Source organism: Macrobrachium nipponense, chromosome 12, assembly GCF_015104395.2.
Source record: "Macrobrachium nipponense isolate FS-2020 chromosome 12, ASM1510439v2, whole genome shotgun sequence".
NCBI lineage: Eukaryota > Metazoa > Arthropoda > Malacostraca > Decapoda > Palaemonidae > Macrobrachium > Macrobrachium nipponense.
This window is the reverse complement of record NC_087205.1, coordinates 72,515,710-72,534,171: the sequence shown is the minus strand read 5'-3', so window position 1 is coordinate 72,534,171 and position 18,462 is coordinate 72,515,710.

Sequence of the window (18,462 nt, the reverse complement as noted above, 5' to 3'; positions counted from 1 at the left end):
GGTTAGGCAGAGGTAATTACCCTTCTATTCTTTGATAGCTCATTAACGGTAATCTAACAAATGGTATTATTAAATCCTCATACAGATTTTGTAGCGGCCAAAGTTCTATTCGTTTCGAAAAATGAGAACTACTTTCGTTGTAGAGGCTGTTGACGCTTAGTTTCAGAAATGTTCCGGAGATATGGAAGCTCAGTTCAGCTAAGGTTATCTGGCAACAAGGCAGGTCATATCCAGGTTACACGCTCTGCTGGGTGCATACTCATCAAAGAAGATCAAGCCATTCATATACTCATCACATCAACAACGTTTCTCCCCCCCAACCCCCACCCCCTCTCTCGCTCTCTCTGAGTTCACCGTCCGTCCTATCCGGAGATTGTCTCTGATGCCTTAATGCTGCCTTTGCGATTGGATAATGAATAGCAGTTGCTTCATAGGGGACCTGATCCCCTCCGTTCGTCGGATTCAAGTCTGATTAAAGGGTTTGGATCCGCTTCTTTTGATAAATAAAGTTCACAAATGATGGCGGAGTAGTATATTCAACTTCTACGACCTCATAAACGTCCTTTCATTGCAAACGCTTCCAGCAAGGACGATCTCCAGCCGCTCTTTTCAGTGAGAAAGGCCACAGCAATGGCAACCTTCGGCGCCAATTGTAATGGACCGAATGTCGAGAGACACCGAAAAATATGTAAAATGGCGGAGAAGGGAAATTGTTCTCGTTAGGACAAATGAAACGCAATAGAAGTAATTCACCTAAAAATAAGGGTGACATCTTTACCGTGCAATCATCATAGATTGCAAAATCTGTAAACTCGGCTCTTTTGGTTTGTTGAATTACAGCCTCTGAGGGATACCAATTTCATGGTTAAATACAGTCTTTCTAAAGTTTAAATATTCATTCAGTGCGGATGGATCTGTATGTTCCAGTCCGTGCGGGATATTTTCGGTTACCCTTGTTTTACTGTTCTTCCCTTTATACTTTTGAAGAGTGGGCACCTTGCACAAGTTTACATGAATCTTAACTTTGCTGAGTGTTTCCACCTCACCTGAGTTTAGCTGAGGTGGCTTTTTAACAAACATATTCTTAAAATTAATCATTTTATGAACTCTCTTACATCAAGTTCATAACTGGTAAACATTTTTCCAGATTCAATTACTATAAGTTCATGAAAATAATTCCAGATTCAATTACTATAAGTTCATGAAAATAAATGTTATTTTCAGGAGTGTAGCCTTAAAGAAAGTCCATATGACGATCATCCAAAGTTCTGGAACAATAGATCCTGATGCGTCTCCAATCTGCAGTCACTTATATGAATATTGTAACATAAAAAAAAAACTTTCTATGGTAAGGATTTACGAGGAGAATATATCAGGAAACAGTGACAACTCACTATAACTTAAAATGTACTTTAATAACAACTAGTAAGGAAATTAAAGTCACAAACAGAACATTAAACAAATTACGGACGCTTTACACAAAAGCAAAGACTCGCTATACAGCACTTCATCAAGACTACTAATCACTAATCACTGCATTTTAGTATAATACGCAAGTCACAAAGCTTTACATCAACACAACATATAATTCACTGTAACATCAAAAAGTTAGTGGCAACCAACGTTACATCCACAAGAAAAACGTCCAATGGATAAACAATACATTACCATATATTCCTCAAAACTTGATACACTATTATAATCACTTGTTTATTTCAGCTCCAACGAAAATCGTCGTTTTGGGCCTTTATATACCCGACTCACGCTAGACATCCATGGACCAAATATCATTGTTTCGGTACATTATCCTTGGCGACTACCGCCTACGCCAAGCGCTACTGCCATCTGTTGTCTAGTGTACACACTTTTTTTCTATGCAAATATCAATTTTCAACCTTTTCTGCAATTTTACATTCAATAAATCAATATTCCTTTACATTCCCCCCCTTTTAACTCAGCGGCTCTCTCCTCAGTCCATTCTGAATTTTCACTCTTACAGTCTTAAACATTAGCTACTTCCATTTAGCAACTGTCGGAGACTGCCACGTCGTTGGTAACAAGCACTTTCCTTTAAATAATCAACAGATCTAGAGAGAGAATCTGCAATGACATTTTCTTTGCCTGCTATATGGTGAATATTTAGTTTGAATGGTTGCAAAAATAAAGACCATCTTAAAATTCTCTTATTGTTGTGCTTACATTTATTAATAAAGGTTAAAGGTTTATTATCAGTATATACGTCTATTTCAAAGTTACTGTTAAGCAAGTATATCTCAAAGTGCATTAAACTCAAAATTTAAACTTAAAGCTTCTTTTTCAACAATACTGTAATTTAACTGGTGGCTATTATATTTCTTTGAAAAGTAAGATACAGGGTGTAAAACACCATTATGTTCCTGTAATAATACACTGCCAGCTCCTACTTCACTGGAGTCTACCTGTAACTTGAATGGTAGATTAAAGTCTGGGGATTTCAGTACTGGCTTAGACATTAACATGAGCTTAAGTTTATTAAAGGCATCGTCACATTCCTTTGACCACACAAACTTCACATCCTTTTTCAGCAACTCTGTTAATTGGTAGGCTACATCTGAAAAGTTCTTACAAAATTTTCTGTAATACCCCACTGTTCCCAAAAAATTTCATCACTCCACGTTTAGATGTAGGGAGGGTCAAATTCTTTATGACCTCAATATGACAATCAACAGGTTTCACTTGGCCACTTCCTATTTCATGTCCTAAATATTGAACAGTAGTTTTACCAAATTCACATTTGGAAAGGTTTATCGTAACATTGAATTCTAATAAACTCTTAAAAACATCATATACTTTTTTAATGGTGATCTTCCCAGGTTTCTCCAACTAAATAATGTCATCTAAATAAACAAATACACCTTTATTCGAAATCCTTCAAGATATAATTCATCTGACGTTGGAATGTCAGAGGTGCATTACATAAACCAAATGGCATTACCTTATAATTATAAAGTCCATGGGTGTAACAAATGCAGCAATATCCCTGCTGTTTTTGTCTAACTCAATTTGATAGTATCCTTTCAATAAATCAATTTTACTTAAAAAAGGAAACTTTGCTACATTATCAATTATATCTTCTACTCTGGGCATAGGATATGAATCTTTTATAGTTACATTATTTACCTTTCGATAGTCTGTACACATTCTTGCACTTCCGTCAGGTTTGTCGACTAGAATACATGGGCTAGCCCATTCACTATGGCTTTCCTCTGCTAGTCCGTGTTTCAGTAAATAAGCAACTTCGGTCTTTAACTGTTGTTGTTGCCTCGGCGACATTCTGTATGGACGCTGACTTATTGGAGTCTCTTCTCTCAACCTGATTTTATGTTGTACTCCTTTTATCCTTTTAGGATGGTCTGAAAATAGATCTGAAAAGTTTTGAATTAGCACTTTAAAATCATGCTGCTGTTCATCAGATAAATGAATACATAACTTCCTAAATTTTTCATCATCACTCAAATAATCTGTATTTTTTAATCTAAGTTCAATTTCTTCTTCAACGTCTTTTTTCATCATCCTCTTTGCAATTGACAACACTCCACTGGATTCGTTATACTTCTTTAATTTGTTAATATGGAAAGTTTTAACTTTCCTCCGTCCTGTAGGAAATTGAATTCGATAATTAACATCACTTACTTTTTCCTTCACCGTGCAAGGTCCTATATACTTCTGGTTAAAAACCTTACCAGCTGTAGGGAGATACACTAGAACCTTATCTCCTATGTCGAGTTCACGTTTTGCAGCCTTTTTGTCGTAATTTCTTTTCATCTCTTCTTGTACTGCTACTTTCCATATTTTCTTTATTTTTTCCTTAATTTCTTGTAACGTGCTAGAATCCTTCTCATCTGAAATCAACTGATTCTTTATCACTTCCATGGGTGACCTTACCTGATGGACATATACTAACTGAAAAGGAGAATAACCCAACGATGAATGTACGCTATCACGAACGGCAAATAGCAACATTGGTATGTAGACATCCCATTCCTTTTCATTTTCACAACAGTACGTGCGAAGCATGGTTTTGAAGGTTCGATGAAATCGTTCGACCACTCCTTGGCTCTGTGGGTGATAAGGAGACGATAAACAATGCTTAATATTCTGACAGGCTAAAAATGAGGTAAACTTTCTAGACGTAAAGTTGGTTCCTTGGTCGGTTTGAACTTCTTTTGGCAAACCTACCAGCGAGAAGAACTTGTTAAGCGCTTCAATTATCTTATCAGCACTCACTGTTCTTAAAGGAATAGCCTCTGGAAATCTGGTAGCACTACACATAATTGTCAGCAAATACTCGTTACCTTTGCTAGACCTAGGCAGAGGTCCTACAACAATCCAAAACCAGTTTCTCAAAGGGTTCTCCTGGAACTTCAATGGGTTGCAATGGCATCACCTTAGGGTCATGTTGAGCTTTACCTACTTTTTGACATAAATCACAATTTTTACAATATTCACTACAATCTTTCCGCATCTTAGGCCAAAAAAAATACCTTAATAATTTCTCATAAGTTTTGTTTATACCTAAATGACCAGAATAACTACAGTCATGAGCAATACCTAGAACAAAATTCCTATAACTACTTGGAATGACCACTTGTTCTACAACATCATTAACATTTCTACTCTTGAACTTCCTCATTAGGATTCCATCCTTTAAAAAGTAACACTTGCCTTCCTTCTCGATATCATTTATATCAACAAGGGCATTATCTCTTATTACCTTCAAATTATCATCTTCAATTTGAGATTTAACAAATTCTTCCTTATTAACTTTCAGGAGTACTGACTTTACTTACTTGTAGTGTTTCCGGACTATCTTTAAACAAGTTTTGTAAATCCAAACCGTCGTCATCATTTACCTTTCCTTCGGCACTCTTACTTCTTGTAGTAACTGCACAAGCAGGAAATAAGTTTGGAAATGTACATTCAAACTTCTGTAATAAATGAAGAATTTAAAGGGGTTTTCTGTCAAATTGGATTACTGCTACCAAAAACTTTGTCTCCACATACATCATTTCCAAGAATTAACTCTACTCCTGACACTGGGATTTCTCTCACCAAAGCAATTTTTAACATATCCCGAAATTAACGGAGTTTCTAACCTTACTTCTACTAATGGAGCTGAAAATTCAGGTCCAAACCCACGCAGAAGTACATACTCTCCAGTATCCTTCCACTGGTCATACATATTTCTTATCATTACAGACTGTACCGCTCCGGTATCTCTTAACCACCTTACTTTCCTTTTTTCAACAAAAGGGAGGTGTAACCAACCATCTCCCATAAAAGGGTCATACAATTCAGTACCTTTGGATGTGGACTTCTCTTCAGGTAGTCTCACTCCATTTCCTTTTACAATATCCTCAATACAACCAACATTACTAACATTTTGAACATCATTGTTACCTATTTTGTAACCTATATTCTCATCAACATCACATATATTATTACTGTCGATGCTATCGTTACAATACCTCTTACCTGGCCTAAGGGGAGAAGCAAACAAACAAGGACCTCTGTCACCACATGCTTTTGGTTTGATTCAACAATGCAATGGTATTTTCAGGTTTATGATCATCCTTAAATGTACAGGTTTATCTTTAACTTTATTTACCACTTGAATTGGACGGTTTATTGTGCGATGTGGACAACTCCTACTGATGTGTCCTGGTTTGCCACAAATGAAACATACAAAATCTCTAAAATTTTCGCCTATATTTTGGTAACTAGGTGTAAACTGATCATTTACACTGTATCCTGCTTTTCCAGCACTAACACTAGGACCAGAATTATATTGACTTGCCCCTCTACCACCTCTATTAAAGGATTCATTATAGACTCCACGAGATGATACCTGTGAACTCGTAGTCTTACCTTGTGCCTTGTAATTTTGCTGCTCTTCCCAAACTCTGCTCCTTCCAATTTTAGGAGTGACGTCAGTATTATATAGCTTATGGGTCAATGCATAATTATCAGACAATCTAGTGGCTTCATCCACATTATCTACATCACGTTCATCCAAATATGTTTTAATAAGTGGATTAATATCATCCTTGAACTGCTCAAGCAAAATAAGTTCCTGAAGTTTACCGAAATCACCATTAACTTCTCGGGCATTCATCCACCTATCATACCACAGGCGTTGTTCCCGTGCATACTCCATATGAGTACGACTGTCTCTTTTTATCCAGCTTCTGAACTTCTCTCTATACCTCTCTGGCACCCATTCATAAGCCTTCAAAACTTCAGATTTAACTCTCTCATAATCCTTGGAATCATCTAAAGATAAGGCAGCAAATACTTCCCTAGCCTTTCCTCGAAAGGAGGTTTGAACCAACGTGCTCCATGACGTTCTCGGCCATTCACGCTGTTCTGCCACTTTCTCAAATTGAAAAAAAATAAAAAAAAAAATGCATCCACTTCATTTTCAACAAAAATTGGTACACTTTTTACTGCATTGTCTATTCTAAAAGATTTTGGTATTTCTCTGGACTTTCTTCTACTTTAAGTTTCTTCATCTCTAGCTCTATCCTCTTTTGCTCAACTTCAATCTTAGCTTCTATCTTCTTTTGCTCAACCTCAATCTTCCTAACCTTTTCAGCTCTCTCATTTTCTAACTTCTTTAGTTCAACAGCTTTCTCATTCTCTAATCTAACTATTTGCAAATGAATCTGCATCTGCTCAACACTCATCCCTTCATAAAAAAGTTTGGACTTTTTTGGTTTAACCCTGCGTGACTTTGTTTTTTCACGTACGGCTTTGGCACCTTCCTCTTCACTTGCACTACCCTCTGCATTATTTTCACTTGCGCTTTGCTGGCTATTAGTTTCTTGCCCTTCCCAACTCATTAGTAACAACCCTTCCTTATCAGACGATACTTCTACATTATAGTACCTAGCTAGAACAATCCAGTCTATTTTAGTTATACCTTCTAACTTTTCACCACTAGGACTACGTATGAAATCTTTCAAATCAAAACATCTTAATAACCTGCTCAAAATAACACAGCAAGACAAATATAGCACTAACACTATCACAACTCTCCCCCCTCTCTAAAGTACATGGAAGTACTGAAAAGCAATTAACAGTAGGGATACGTCAAGTTATGGTCGAATACGCTCGACATGAATAAAGCAACAATTAATAAGGATACGTTCGGGTTTCGTTCGATAGAATGAGTAAACACTGAGTATGGATATGTTCGAGTTTCGTTCGATAGAATGAGCAAAAACTGAGTAGGGATACGTTCGGGTTTCGTTCGACAGGCCCCCATGTAACAAAAAAAAAAACTTTCTATGGTAAGGATTTACGAGGAGAATATATCAGGAAACAGTGACAACTCACTATAACTTAAAATGTACTTTAATAACAACTAGTAAGGAAATTAAAGTCACAAACAGAACATTAAACAAATTACGGACGCTTTACACAAAAGCAAAGACTCGCTATACAGCACTTCATCAAGACTACTAATCACTAATCACTGCATTTTACAGTATAATACGCAAGTCACAAAGCTTTACATCAACACAACATATAATTCACTGTAACATCAAAAAGTTAGTGGCAACCAACGTTACATCATACAAGAAAACGTCCAAATGGATAAAAAATACATTACCATATATTCCTCAAAACTTGATACACTATTATAATCACTTGTTTGTTTCAGCTCCAACGAAAATCGTCGTTTTGGGCCTTTATATACCCGACTCACGCTAGACATCCATGGACCAAATATCATTGTTTCGGTACATTATCCTTGGCGACTACCGCCTACGCCAAGCGCTACTGCCATCTGTTGTCTAGTGTACACACTTTTTTTCTATGCAAATATCAATTTTCAACCTTTTCTGCAATTTTACATTCAATAAATCAATATTCCTTTACAATATGTACAACGACTTAATCGTTTATCTTCATTACAATGCAGAATTTATTAATTTGTAGTTCATTTGAAATTCGCTGGGCAAAAGACAAATTACAAAATAGACAATTTTAAAAACGTCAAGTGTTGCAAAATAAAGTTACTGTTCCCAAGTAAATTCACGAAGACAGATTCACACAACTGGTGAAGACTCCCCTTCTATTTACCCAATTAAGAAGTGGGCTGGTGATTTTAAGTAGTGTAGAAACAGAAACAAAATGATTCCTTGATTAGGAATTCCTAAAACAACCATCAAATCGATTTGGATGACAACTGTTATAATATCCAACACCCAACCGAGTCCAGTGACATCAATGTTGGTTTAGAGACCCATATTTTGACTGATACCCTAAGAAAGGTCACCCCGTCTCCAATACATACACACTGATGTTCACACCAAAACGGAAATCAACCAGCGTCGGGATTTTCTAGGACAACTATGATTCAGTTACGATCCAAGCAATTTCTGCGGAACATTTAATACCATATACTCGGTTTTTTTCCATCTGTCCATCCGCCTGTGGTGTTTTCGCATGGTAACACTGCGTCCCGGGCTTTAAATAGTTACGCTATGTGTAAGTGTTAGGTAAATAAAAGGATATCTGGGTGTACATTTGCAACTGAAAAGTGTTTTGATAATTTATTGTATGCGAATTACACCCATAATATTCGAAATAGGGTTATTATTATTGTTGAATGTAAGCTGAATGTAACTATCTAAAGCACGGGCTGCAACAGAGTATAGGAAGAGCCAAGGTTCACCACTTTGAACGTCATCGAAAATTCAAAAGTAAATAATGAAAACACCAAGGTCTGCTAAAGCCCATCCACACGAGAGGGAAAGCTACAACGGGCACTCGGATTTGCCCGTAATTTACTAGCTTTAAAAACAGTGTTACCAGATCAAACCGTCCAAGGCCGTCAGTAGGCACAGGCCGACAAACCTATGACTTGGACCACTTTCTTGATCAGTATCCAGCAAAACTGGTAACAGTATCTGGCGGCCGTGCATTTACCCCTGGTGTGGAATGGCCTGAATAGAAAACTGTGGCACTGAACTGTGGTTTCATACGTTTTAATCTCACGGCCTGGTTCTGTATAATTTTTACCTGCTTCATAAACTCAAATGCTCCCTTCAAAGTTATCATTTTGGGAGTCGTAACGGACTTGGAAGCTTTAGCAATATACAATGTATAAAAAAAAATCATTCTTGGTAAACAGCAATCTCGCGGTAGCAACTACCTCAAACTAAAATACAGAAACGACTAACATAGTAAACTTGTATAATGTAAAGTGCTAACATGTATAAAAAAATAACATTACTATAAAACAAAGACAACATTCATTTGGAAAGGGAAACACCGTCAGAATAATCACCATAATGTGAAGAGGATTTGTAGGTTAGGGAGAAAAAAAACGAAAAAAACCAGGGGAAAGACACGAGTGACAGAAAATACTCCGTCCGCGAGGAATTCCGTCTAATGGCGTCGCCTCCTGTGAACTTAAATTAACAACATCTTCACGCCGGCCACCTCAGCCATAAAATGCCGTAAACTTTGCAGGTAAATATTACTAACTTTTTACTCTGTGATATGGGCCATAGAGGCGAGAGTTCAGGAGCAACAGAGGGGATTCAGCGCCCTCCCAGGATTCGGTGGTTGGGGCGGTTTAGGCCCCAGGCTCCCCACCCCCCCCCCCCACCCCCAGCAACCGGTTACTCACGTCAGCGTTCGCGTAAAAGCCCCTCTTTGAAGTGAATGCAGGTTGGCCTCGCAGGAAGAGATTAGTTTCACCACACATATATATGTCATCACCATCACTTTTTTTTCTCCCATTCCCATCTCGGGCACATTTTTGTTTTTCTTGCGCCAACTGCAGGTCGTATTATTCAACCGGCGAGGTTATAATAATGTACCCATCCCCTCCCATACAAAAACCTGAGCTTGCCTGCCTGCCAAAGGATGGCCCAAAAACACCAAAAATGATGATTCGCCACAAACGAGTATGGTTTTTTTTCTCTCTCTCTCTCGGAGGAGAGATAAATAGATAGGGTGAAGAACACGTTTTGGCAAAGGAGCGCTGAAGGAGCCGTCGCAGCCAGTTCTCGAAAAATAGTCGCGGATGGTTGTTTTATCTCGTTTGCGCTTGGCGGTCGTGTTATATTAGCTCGCCTGAGTAGACGGTTGCGTTCGGCATTCGGGGTTTTTGCGGCTGCGCACTTTGACTCGCTCTCCGAACGATACTTATATAATTAGATTTATTCCCAGAATAAGTCTATTGAGCCCCATTCACAAGCAGAAGGAGGAACCGGGTTTTCAGTTCTTCGCTTTTAAATACAAATGAATTTCATCAGTTGTAAAACAAACGTCCGTTCCTGATTTGAGCTGATAATGGCGGGAATTTGAGTTCTCATGGTATTCTAAGTTTTATGAATGTCGTCGGTTTAACGGGTATCGATGACATGTTGAACTCTTCTTCATAGAAATTAATTTTAAAATATTATTATTATATTACTTGTAAGCATAGAGAGAGAGAGAGAGAGAGAGAGAGAGAGAGAGAGAGAGAGAGAGAGAGAAATACCCATATATAATGACCCATAATGCATGCATGGACACCTTACAGCCTAGAAACTGACTCACTGTCCCGTGCGAGATGGCAATAAAGGTCTTTGAAGTGCTCGACATTATTCCTCATCCCTTTATTCGGGAACGGAATGAACCACTCAATCAAATATGTCTTCTCTTCTATCAGAATGTACTCACGCACGTTCGAACGTCTAATAGTTACGGCACCCTATGCTAACTAATGCTTTCGAAACACGGTACAGAGAAAGAAGAAAAAAAGAAGGCGCAGGTCTGTAAACGAGATTTGTTCTATTCTTGACCACAGCAGATATACATTACGAAAAACAAATATACGTTATTTCACTTCAAAAGTATTTGTTTTTCTAGAGATGAATATCACGATGGTCATGTTTTTTCACGTTTGAATCGATTTTAACATACATTTATTGATTTTAAGTCTTTATTGTCCTTATTCCTCTTTTATATCCTCTTTGGAATTTTATTTATTAACATTTTTGACGGAAGGACATTCTTTAAACGTAGCTGCCACCTTTGGGGCATTATATGGTATTAAAGATAGATGGTCAGTGAAGATAGTCTATTTTGGATATCTTTAAGTTTCACTAAGCAATGCCTCTTTTTTGTCATACAGCATTTTCTCCAGGGTAATTGAAACACTAATATCACGTTCTGAAGGTAAACTGCAATAAGAAAAACATTGCACACACACACACACATATGGAGAGAGAGAGAGAGAGAGAGAGAGAGAGAGAGAGAGAGAGAGAGAGAGAGAGAGATTGCAACTGATTTAAAGAGGATGAGTAACTATTGAATGCATGTAATTAGTTATAATCATTAGACGAACTACATTATGAACATGTATAAAATATTACTGGATATTTCCACACACAAGCACACATATACTAGATGGGGCAGAGCCATAGGCCTATTCGGTATGCTCAGGGGACGAAATATATTCGGTGAGAAGAACTGGAGATCTGCCAGGCCTATAGTATCTTTTATACAAGTACTTTTTTAAGGAAAAGGGAAAGTGTTCTCTCAGCCTGTTGCCAAACACTTTGCCGCCAAAGTAAACATAACCTGAGAATACTTTCAAGTGAAATCTCACTGTCATTCAAGGTCCACTTCCCTCCAGCCTTGAGGTCCCCTATCGGGTAACGTGGCGCCTGATAAGGTGCCCTATCTATGGCAACAATGCTCCTAAATAAACATAATTATTTCATTATTATTTCAGTAGATGAAACCTATTCACATGGAACAAGCACATATGGGCCATTAACTTGAAATTCAAGCTTCCAAAGAATATTTGTTTCAAACTCCCACCGCAGACCCCAGCATGAACTGATCATGATAGACCAAGTGATTTTTCATCGCCATGGGTGAAGGGGAAGCCGCAACATCTCAGTGGCATGTCACGACATTAACCACTATACCAGCGAATGAAACATGCTTTCCTGTTGGTTTAATTGTACACTGCCATCTGCCATCATATCAAAACTTGACGAAAATTACACTTTGACTGAGGCTTTCCGACACACCATCATTTTAAAACTACTTTGATTAAATTATTGACTAAAAATGCATATATATTTGTATATAGGCTTTCTGAGACACGTAATTATACAACTATTTGGTTAAATTCTTGAAGAAAACGACACTTAAAATATTGACTTTCCAGACACCTTGACTATATGCTGTGATCAAGTTCCTTAAATTCTAATTCTTAGATTCACACATAATTCTAACTTTAAAAATAATCAATTTCAGGAGTCTTCTCTCTTTGTGTGGGGCCCCTTTATCCTTCTCATGGGGTCAAGTGCTGAAAGGGATAAGAGGCCTGGTGTGAACCTTTGGACTACGACTAACCAAGTGAGACGAATTTCTAAAGGTTCGCCCCTCGTGCAATGTTGAAGGGTATAAGAGGGTTTTTATGGACCATCAGGACTCAGGCCAACCAACCAAGACGCCCCTCGAAAGAGGACAGTCATGGGCAGTCTATTTTCAATTTTATAATTTCTAGATTTAATATCCTATGTAACGATAGGTTTGCGAGAGTACTTTGATTTACTTCAATTTATATGTATTATTTTAAATAATTATTTTTTACAGTTTTCATAAGATTTGTGTTGCATTAATTTTAGAAACTGGAAATGATGGCATATCTGAAACACCGTTGTAAATCTGTATCATATGTAAAGCAGCAAAATTATACTTAGTTTGAATAAAGATTTTAGTGGATGGCCGAATAGGGCATCTTTCCACAATGATCTAAGTCATAAGTACCATAACTACCATCCTTAGCAGAAGGCAAAACATCAGTTTTGAACATTCTGTGCCAGAGATGAAGAACCCGGGAGGGGATCAGTATTCCTTACAAGGAAAACATCTCTGAAGCCGTTGCCATCGGTATCCAGTTACGTTTTACGAAGATACGGGAAAACTTTAAAACAAAACCCTGTTTTCTATCAGCACTCTAAGTACTATGAAAAGGGCAACATCACATACATACAAGACAATATTTAGATTCTTAAATTCTTAGTTTATTGGAGATCGGGATCATACTCGGCTAGCTACACCACATATCAATATGTTCACTATCCGTTAAGGATAGATGGATCTTCTGCCCAGCGTCAAAGTCTCTGCTTCTGCCTACCAGATTTTTCCTACTCCAAGCGAAACAATCATCCTGCTACATACCATTAACGGAAAACAAAAAATTTGCGTGTATCACTGAATATCTACGGGTCATGAACTCCCTGTTTAGTTAGGATGAAAATATTCAGTAAAAAGGAAAAAAAAAAAAAACATAAAACAATATAAAAAATAAAAAAACTTTGAAACATAAATACTTGATGCATTATACTGTCAATATGAATAAACTGCAAATTACTTGAAATTTCCTAATATTCTGGACAGCCAAAGCACGTTAATGCAATTTTTACTTTACAAACACTACTCTGACGCTGCAAATATAAGTGGTCTATGTTTACTAAGAATTTATCACAAGAATTTACTGTTGCTTGTAACATACGACACAGTGAATGACATCAAGTACACAGCTTCATATAATCGAGTTGTAAGGTGTAAATCTGTTAAGGTTAAGTGATTCAAAGCAGCCTTAAAACTAACGTAATCTACTTATGATCGGCCATAATATTAATGCATGTCAAAAGCAAGAGGCTTTCTATTCTTTTATTTGCAGTCTATTAAGATGACAAAAGCAGGTCTTAAAAGGTATAGGCCTGAAATTGTGAAACTGATTAAAGAACACATGATATTTTCTCAAACTTTTTTATTTATCTAAGTGCTTCCTGTAAAACGTACTCATTTAAAATCACCGGTCCTTTATGATAATTCAATGAACTCCCAAACATCGCCCCTCCATCCCCACCCCCCTCCAACCTAAACAAAGTAAAGAGCATTTTAAAACCTCTTTTACGACACATCAGTTCTGAAGTCAGACTTTGACTTAAGCTGCCTTGAAATATGAATCCATGACGAACATTCAATTTTGCTTTCATGCTCTGACATTTCGTCATTCTGAATCGAGACAAATGAAGAAACCTCGCAGGTTATGATTCTCCTTCTTTGTCGCCTTGTGCAATAATGAGAAACCCACAGGAAATTACGTTTGTAAGTTCAAAATACCTGTCGTCTGTAAAAGCGACGCAACCAGAAATGAGCTGGTAGTTTTCCACATTCGTATAAATTTGGTACGTCAATGTGATGCGGAGAAAAACATGCAGGCAAATAAAAGGACATTAACTTGTTTACTCGTGACACCAGCTGTGGACTACTAATTAGGGAAGAAGAGCATTAAAGGGAAACGTGATAGGTACTTGAAAAACAATAGGGAGAAGAAACGCTATTGCCAAGCCCTTATTTTAACAACGTTGATCTCGAGAACGAAAGAGAAGACGATGAGGAAGAATAAGACGCTGATGAAGAGGAGGAAGAAGAAAAATCAGAAGGGGAGTGAAGGAATGATATAAAAAGTAAAGGGGAAATAGAAAATGACGAGGGGTGGCAGCAAAACAGGAAAGGGATCGACAATATAAAAGCGGTGAAAGAAGAATAATGTTGTTATGAAGATGCGACATAAGAACAAAATTAAGTAATTACAGTAGCAAGAGAGAGAGAGAGAGAGAGAGAGAGAGAGAGAGAGAGAGAGTAAACAGCAAATCAGAAGTCTGAGAAGAGAGGAAACAAACAACGCATAAAAAATTCTTGATAAATTGTTAGTGTTATTATACAAATAAACGAACAAAAATCAGGACGAAAGAGAATCAAATAAAAAATATTTATTGTAAATTCTAAAACGCAAGCCACCTGGAATACAGAGAAGAAGAAGAAGAAGAAGAAGAAGAAGAAGAAGAAGAAGAAGAAAAAGAAGAAGAAGAAGAAGCGACTAAGATGGAAAATCCTTGGCGCTTCCAGCGTCACCCGAGCCACACTGCATCACCGCCTCCTTCCAGGGCAAGTGGGATTATCAAAAGGCACGATGATGAATTGCAAAAGTATTTTGACGCAATTTTCAACTCCAATATTTCATAAGCCATCCCTTCTATTTTGTGTCGATATAAACCTGCTTCTCTCTCTCCCACAACTATCAATCCACCAAGAGACAAAATTCTTGAAGGTTAGATTTTGATCCCTCCAAAATTTGTTTCCCTCTTGCTATCGCTTTTCCATTAGGACGTCTAGATTCAATTTATTCTGTCTCGCTGTCAGTCTCCCCGCTCCCCCTACCCACACCTACTTCCCCATCTGCGTGTCTGTCTGTCAGTCCATCTGTCTCTCCTTGAGAGAGGTTCCCTTTTTTACAGGTGTCGCTTTCAGTCAAGGTGTAGCAAAATCGCGGAGCAGGAAAATTAATGAAACCCGTCTTTTTACCTCCCTTTCGTTCTCAGTGCTTATTTTGTATTCAAGAGAGAGAGAGAGAGAGAGAGAGAGAGAGAGAGAGAGAGAGAGAGAGAACTTCAGTGAAATTACTTAACCTCTCCAAGCTTCAGCCAAGGAGAGACATCATTTGTCAACTTCGGTTTCCGGGGGAAGACCCTCGCTCTCCTGGGGAGATGATCGCGAGGAAGGAGAGAGAGAGAGAGAGAGAGAGAGAGAGTGTCAGACCTTCTCCCATGAACTGTAAAGTTTATGCTACAATGGGGGTTAACTTGGAGGGAGGGGAGGAAATGGGTTTTCAGGAGGCGTAAACTATGGGATGTGAATATGAGACGGTGGAGAGTTACGATGATGGAGGAGAAGAAGAAAGTGGAAGGCGAATTCCCTTAAGGTTTCAATGAAACAGAGGATAACACGGAGGAAACCAAGGAATGGGAGAATCTAAAGAAAAAAAAAACTATTTTAAGATAAACGAAGGGTAATAGAAAAGTATTTCAAGGCCATAAATGAAGGGGGAAAATTCTTTTTTAAGGTCATAAACGAAGGATAAAAAGAAAACTATTTTAAGGTCATAAACGAAGGATAAAAAGAAAACTATTTTAAGATCATAAATGAAGGATAAAAAGAAAACTATTTGAATGTCATAAATGAAGGATAAAAAGATAACTATTCTAAGGTCATAAACGAAGGAAAAAAATGTTTACGATCATAAACGAAGGAAAAAAAGAAAACTATTTGAAGGTCATCAACGAAGGATAAAAAGAAAACTATTTGAAGGTCATAAATGAAGGATAAAAAGAGAATTATTTCAAGGTCATAAACGAAGGAAAAAACTACTTTAAGGTCATAAGCAAAGGATAAAAAGAAAACTATTTTAAGGTCATAAACGAAGGAAAAAACTATTTTAGGGTCATAAACGACGGAGAAAAAGAAAACTAATTTATAGTTATATACAATAGGTTGAAGAAGAAACTATTTTGATGTCATAAACGAAGAATAAGAAAAATTATTTTAAGGTCATAAATGAAAGGATGAAGAAAAAATATTTTAAGGTTGTCAAAGCAAGAATAAATATAATAATTTTAGGTTAATAAACGAAAGAATTCATTAAAGGTCATAAACGAAAGAATGAAGAACAAATTATTCTAAGGTCATACACGAAAGAAGGAAGAAGAAACAATCATTTTAAGGTTAAAACGCAAGAATGAACGTTATTTTCAGGTAAATAAAAGAATGAAGAAAAAACTATTTATGGTCATAAAAGAAAAAATGAAGAAACAAAATATTTAAGGGTCATAAACGAAAGAAAGAAGAAAAAGGTTATTTTAAGGTCAAGCGAAAGACTGAAGTAGGTGGAAGGCGAATGAATGTTAGAAGGTATAACCGAAATAAAAGATCGTAAGAGCAGAAACATGAAATAAGTTTGATGTTTTTATAGAAAGAATGTGAAGGAGAAAGTTTTATCAAGGGATATAAATACCAAGGGATACTGATATGAAAAAAAGAAAGTGGAGAGTGAATTAATTCTTGAAAAGTTTAAGCGAGATAAAAGAGTAAATAAAAAAAGACTTGTTGCCAAAAGATAACAAGTAAATAAATAATGATTTGTTGAGAATACCAATACCTAGAATTTTAAGCGAAATAAAGGTTAATAAGGAAACAAACAAGTATTTATGCAAGATACTTTTTCTAATGAAAGAATTGAAAGCAAATTGTGAATTTCTGTATTTTGCCATATTCATATGGGAACTGAATAAAAATGAAATAATTCAAGAGAAACATTATTTCCGCCGAATAAATATTAATGGACATGCCAATCAATTATTATTTTCTATAAAAAACACTATTTATGATAAATGGCAAAATTTTTTTTATTTTTCATTGTGCGCATAAAGGGAGAAATAAAAATCACCGTCACTTCGTAAAAACAAAGAAAACCATATACGCAAAAGAGACTGACCCAACCGAAGAGAGAGAGAGAGAGAGAGAGACGAGAGAGAGAGACGGGAGAAGTGAAGGAAAAGAGAGAGAGGAGAGAGAGAGATGCATAAATTATTCCAATATTTTAAGAGCTTTATAAACTATATTTTCTTTACTGATTCATTGAGATGTCGTCATTAAACTTACTTTTATTTTTTTAAAGTATGATCATAGGTGTTCGTGTGCCTAGACGATTAAGGATGTAAAGTCTGAGAAGAGTAAATAGAGTAAACCTTGTAAGCAATATAGTCAGATATAAAGGGCGCCGTCAGATGTTGCGTTTGAAATTCCTCTGACAAAAGACATAGGTAGTCACATTTCCAACGCTATCAATAGGTCTCCTCCACAAACGTGCATCTGTCTTTTTCTTTGGTTTTATTATTTATTTATTTTTTTTTTTTACTTTTTTCTCTCTCAAGAGAGTCTCTGGGTGGAAGTTATGCCAATAGTTAATCACGAAATTGTCATTTTTTTCTGAGACCAATATTATCTGCGCCATTAGTTGTTTTTTTCCACACCCAAGGATCCTAAATTTATAAAAGCATATTCATATTATTTTCATTTAAACCGTTGATGTTGTGAAGGTACTGCAGCTAATGGAGTTCCTGTAAAAGAAGTTGGGAAAATAACATTAGCATTGATGTTATAAATGTCTGTGAGTTTTTCAACCAGCAATTTGAATTCCCCTTGCATAAAAGAAGTATCCACCTTTGGTCACTGGCATACGATGTTTTTAGACAGCATGGTTACAAATAACTAAGCTAGGTTTTGAACACACCTGACGGATAATCACGAAGCTGGGGACTTTATATATGGTTGGGGAACGTTCTAACAGCTTAAAACATCCTTGACACTTGTGAAACTGAAGTTATATAAATTAAAGATTAGTGATGCATCCGAATTCATCTATTCTAATAACTGGCGTGATTTCGTAACTGATTTGCAAATGGCTACGAAACTTCCATATTCAGCCACCAGGAGCCCATATTCATTTTTAACTTGGGGCCACCATTCTTCTTATCTAACTGTCCCTAATGG